The sequence below is a fragment of the Vigna unguiculata genome, chromosome 7 (assembly GCF_004118075.2).
Source record: "Vigna unguiculata cultivar IT97K-499-35 chromosome 7, ASM411807v1, whole genome shotgun sequence".
NCBI classification, from domain to species: Eukaryota; Viridiplantae; Streptophyta; class Magnoliopsida; order Fabales; family Fabaceae; genus Vigna; species Vigna unguiculata.
In genome coordinates, this window is record NC_040285.1 from 16734247 (window position 1) to 16740084 (window position 5838).

General features: G+C 41.9%; 1 non-coding gene across 1 annotated transcript; it reads left to right on the plus strand.

Annotated features, from left to right (window-relative positions):
* The first annotated feature begins 5212 nt into the window (after positions 1-5212).
* LOC114192840 lies at positions 5213-5319 on the plus strand. The gene has a single exon (XR_003606159.1). It is a non-coding gene; the product is annotated as a small nucleolar RNA R71 (small nucleolar RNA).
* Positions 5320-5838: the final 519 nt, after the last annotated feature.

A 5838-nucleotide genomic window follows, 5' to 3' on the forward strand; every position in this document is an offset into this window, starting at 1 on the left:
TTATCCAATTTACTCTCATGAAATCCGAATTAATCAACTATGCGAAAATTAACACAACTTCATTATGCCATTAAGCATAGCACACATCCTTTTTTCAATTTCACACACACACACACACACACAGATTAAGCAACTGTGGCCAAAACCCGAACTCACTAAGCATGACAAGGATTCTGAAATTGTGCAAAATATGAACCCACGATTAAGCATCACAATTTCCATTTCAAAAGCTACGAAATTGAATAGGATGAAGAGAAATTGGGAATTGGAGTGCATTGCAAAACATCAACCTCATGGTTTCAATTCAGTTTCTTCAAGGAACCAATACGAAAAACTTAGCTATACATGGAAAATGAACAATCAAACACTTCAAAACTTCAATAACAAAACAGAACCAAGAACCCTATTTTATGAAATCTGAAAAACGCAATTCAAGAGCAAAAATAGAGATTTCAAAGCTTAAATGGAATGCAAAACGGTGTTGTCATATATAAATGCGAAAACCCCATGAATGGGTATTGTTCCAAGTCAATAAAACCCACAAAACGAACTGCCCAAGCAAGAAAACAAATTCCAAACGTAAAACCCTCAATGGGTGCTGTCAAATATGCATAAAAACGGTAAAAATGAGCCAAAAACGTGAAAAACCGCAAGGGGGACGTCCATGGAAGCTTGGAGAACGAAAATGGAGGTTTTGAAGAGAGGTTGAAGATGATGGAGCGGCTGGCCTCCTCTCATGCAGACCTAATTCGTGGTCATATCACCCATGCCACTCATAATTACAAAACTGCCACTCTGCCACTCAGATTTACAAAAATGCCACTCTGGGCCTCAAATGTTGACCCATTGACTTTGCTGACGTGGAAATGACATGGAAATGATGTGGCAATGATGTGGAAAGTCTCTTCAACTAAATATTAAAGTCCAAGCTCCAAAATTGCTTCACCCAAATACCTAAAAAATAATTAAAAACAAAAATTAGGCCAAATAATGTGAAATTAGTCCAAATTCGGAACAGTGGCCCAATAAAGCCCAACAGATGAAAAACACTCTAATGATGAACAATTAAGCACTAATCAACTGTCTAATGGGTACACAAAGGCTAGTGAAATGGAAGAAAATAATGACTCATCAAAATCGACCGCACTTACCCTTTTGCACTCCTGGGCAAAATTAAAGAGTAAAGCAAAGCAAGGACATCACAAACATAACAAGAGAGACACAAAGACACAAGACAAACAGACACATGACAAACGGACTCGACACAGACAAATGGAAACACATCTAACACAGAAGGATTCAAAGCTGCAAGGTATCCGTGAACATCATCCAAGCAGTTCAAAACATGTCAAGTACTCAGTTCAGCTTAAGGAGAGAATTGAAAGCAACATAACCTCATGAAATATGCACTGTATCACTCAAATCTCTAGGCTACTGTTTACTCTCAAAGCACCCTTGAAAAACAAACATCAAACAGACTTGGCAAGCCTCTAGAACGAACAACCAAACCAGAAACACATGCAGGTCAAGATCAGAAGGACTTTTCAAGGTTGTAATGGGGCTGAGGACAAGGTGTGGAACATATGGATAAGTAGCTAAGCAACCAAGGAAATAGAGGAACAGTGGGGAATAAGTCTCAATCAATCATGAAAGTAATCCCAAACACCAACACTTCCAACTTCGGTTCTCACACAATGCTCAAATCCAAACTCCTTTTTATTTCTTTTCTTTATTCTCTTTTCTTTTTTTTTCTTTTTCTCTTTTTTTTCTATACAGAGAACATGCAGAGAAACAACAATTTTGAAATCCCACTTTGGTGTACAAATGAGCAATTCCAAGAACCAACAACAAGTGCGCGCACAACCACACTTGTTGTGCGCGACCACACTTAATTGAGCACCCATTCCCAAAACAATTCCAAAGCTCCAAAATTTCCTAAGGTAGGAATAATCATGGTTTTTCAGGCTAAGGGCTTGTAATGAGCTGTAAAACAATGAAAGGGTATGCAGGCTCAAAAAGGGGTATCAACGGAAACAGTTTAAGGTAGGCTCATCTGGTTGTAGGCTCACAGAACAAAATTGCCTAAATCATATCCCAACATGCATGTAGGTTGGACAATGGGAGGGCCTTCTTACTGAAGTCTTGAATGAAGCGCCTGTAAAACCCTGCATGGCCAAGAAAAGAACGAACCTCTCGCACAGAAGAGGGGTAAGGCAATTGTGAAATAATTGAGATCTTGGCAGGGTCAACTTCAATGCTCCTTTTTGAAATTATGTGCCCCAATACTATGCCTTGTTCTACCATGAAATGACATTTCTCAAAATTGAGAACAAGGTTAGATTGGATGCACCTGTTTAAAACTCTGTCCAAACTATCCAAACATGCATCAAATGAGGAACCATATACAGTAAAGTCGTCCATAAACACCTCTATGCATTTTTCAAGAAAATCGCTAAAAATGCTAAGCATGCACCGCTGGAATGTGCCAGGGGCATTGCATAGGCCAAACGACATCCTCCTATAAGCAAAAGTGCCAAAGGGGCAGGTGAATGTGGTTTTCTCTTGGTCCTCAGGTGCAATGTGAATTTGAAAATAACCAGAAAACCCATCAAGAAAGCAATAGTGGGACTTACCTGCCAAGCGCTCAAGCATCTGATCAATAAAAGGCAGGGGGAAATGGTCTTTTCTGGTTTCTTGGTTTAGCCTTCTGTAGTCAATGCAAACCCTCCAACTGTTTTGCACTCTTGTTGGAATTAGCTCCTCTTTTTCGTTCTTGACTACAGTGAGGCCAGTCTTCTTTGGAACAACATGGATGGGGCTAACCCACTAACTGTCAGAAATGGGGTAGATGATCCCAGCTTGTAGAAGCTTGGTCACCTCCTTCTTTATAACATCCGAGATGACAGGGTTGAGTCGCCTCTGTGGCTGTCTCACTGGCTTTGCTCCATCTTCCAACAATATCCTGTGCATGCATGTTGATGGGCTAATACCAGGGATGTCAGCTAGTGTCCATCCAATTGCCTTCTTATGCTGCTTAAGAACTTGCAACAACCTCTACTCTTGTTCAGCAGTAAGGGAGGTGGAAATGATGACAGGCAGTTTGTTCTCCTCCTCTAAGTAGACATACTTGAGGTTGTCTGGCAGTGGTTTCAACTCTAGAGTACTGGATGCTGGCTGAATATCAGGAACCAGAGGGGAGGGAGAAATGGGTTCCACAGCCTGTACCTGAGCATAACAATTAGATGCATGTGTACTTCCTGCAACATGGTTAGTGCAACCTGATTGTATAACACCAAAGTGAATAGGTACAACATCCAGAGAGTCAAACTCATTAGATTCAATATTATCCACATCATATTCAGCATCATCAGAATCAGAAGCAGAATCAGAATCAAGAACATCAATGCATGCAAATTCAGATAACTCAGACACGGATGAATGTTTTAATGCATGCAAAGAGTGGAAATCAGAAATCAATCCATCAACAGCATCATCAATAATATCCACGTGAAAAACAGAATGATCCTCAGAAGGATGTTTCATGGCATCCAGAATGTTGAATCACACAACAATATCATCAAACTCCATGGACAAAGTACCTGCATGGACATCAATTTTGGTTCGTGCAGTTTTCAGAAATGGTCTGCCTAAAATGATTGGTGCAGAACCATGTGAAAATCCCTCTTCCATGTCAAGAATGTAAAAATCAGCTGGGAAAATCAATTCACCGACACGAACCAAAACATCATCAATCAAACCTGCGGGGTGGGCAACACTTCTATTTGCCAACTGAATCACCACACCCGTAGGTTGCAGGGGTCCAAGAGAAAGAGATTTAAAAATAGACAGAGGCATTACATTTATTGAAGCACCAAGATCAAGCATTGCATTTTCAAATTTATTGTTACCTATGATGCAAGGTACACAAAATGTACCTAGGTCCTTGCACTTCTCAGGAATTTGAGGAACAGATTTACCTATCAATGCTGACACATTTCTGCCCATGCTGATCTTTTCGTTTCCCTTTAGCCTCCTCTTGTGCGTGCATAGCTCCTTCAAGAACTTTGCATATCTGGGAATCTGTTTAATGGCATCCAACAGAGGTATGTTCACCTCCACCTTCCTGAAAGTTTCCAAGATCTCCCTGTCAACCTTTTCCATCTTTTTGCTTGGAATGGCTCTTGGAGGGAAAGGAAGAGGTATGGAAGGTGCAACAGTAGAGGTGGAAGGTGTAGAAGTCGCACTAGATGTGGAAGGACCAGCTGCATGAGCATCACGCTTTCTCTGAAGTGTGGCAGGGTCGGCTTCCTTTGGAGGTGTAGGCTCAGAAGTGGGAACTTCAATGTTCTTCCCAGATCTCAAAGTAATGGCACTCACATTCCTAGGATTTTCCACCGTTTGTGATGGAAGCTTGTCAGAATTCTGAGCTTGTGCCTGGTTTAGCTGAGTGGCCATCTGCCCCATTTGATTTGTCAAACTCTGGATTGAGGCCCTAGTCTCCTGCTGAAATTGCATATTTTGAAGGGTCATCATCCTGACTAACTCTTCCAATGAAGTAGAAGAAGAAGGTGCAGGTGCTGCAGCAGGAGCTAGTGTGGGTACAGGTGGAACAGGAGCAGCTTGTGGTGCAGGTGCAACTCTTTGTTGTGGAGGTGGTTGCACATTTTGAAATTGTTGGGGCTGCTGGTTACCCTGGTTTCCCCATCTCAAATTAGGGTGATTCCTCCATCCTGGATTATATCTGTTGGCTGACAAATCATGGTGGTTTTGTTGTTGCTGTTGGGGCCTATTGTTGTTGAAAATATTTGCTGCATAGGCCTGAGGGGTATCCACTGGTGTAGAAGAAGAAGCCTGTTGTTGCAATGCTGGGCAAGAGTCTGTAAAATGATCAACAAATGTACAAAGGCCACAAACTCTTGCAGCTGGAGCTCTCTGATTGGAAGCAAGTTGATTGACCAGTGTGGTAAGAGCATCAATCTTACTTTCCAACTTCTTTGTATACTCGGCTGCTCCTACATCATGAACACCTCTAACAACTATGGCATCACTCCTTGTGCCAAATTGTTGAGAATTTGAAGCCATGTTCTCTATCAGTTGTCTGGCTGCAGCTGGGGTTATGTTACCAAGGGCACCACCACTTGCGGCATCAATCATATTTCGATCCATGTGGTGCAAGCCTTCATAAAAATACTGCAGGAGGAGATGTTCAGAAATCTGATGGTGTGGACAGCTTGAACAGAGATTCTTGAACCTCTCCCAGTACTCATAAAGGGTCTCCCCAGATTGCTGCTTGATGCCAGAAATCTCCTTCCTTATGGTTGTTGTCCTTGAAGCAGGAAAGAACTTGGCAAGGAACAATCTCTTCAGGTCATCCCAGCTTGTGATGGACCTAGGTGCTAGGTAGTACAGCCAGTCTTTCGCATTACCCTCCAAAGAATGAGGGAAAGCCTTCAAGTATACATGGTCCTCTTGTACATCTGCAGGCTTCATGGTGGAACAGACGACATGAAACTGCTTCAAGTGTTTGCACGGGTCCTCACCTGCAAGACCATGAAACTTTGGCAACAAGTGTATCAAACCAGTTTTCAGCACATATGGAACCTCCTCCTCAGGGTATTGTATGCATAAACTATCATAAGTGAACTCTGGTGCAGTGAGCTCACTCATGGTTCTCTCATGAGGTGGAGGAGGTTGAGCCATGTTATCAGTATGAAAATGCTCAGAATAAACAGTATGCTCAGAATGTAAAGAATGAGGAGTGTCAGGAATGTGATGAGAATCAGAAGAATCAGGAAATGTCACTGAATATTCTGCATGCAAAGATGGATTCCTAGGATG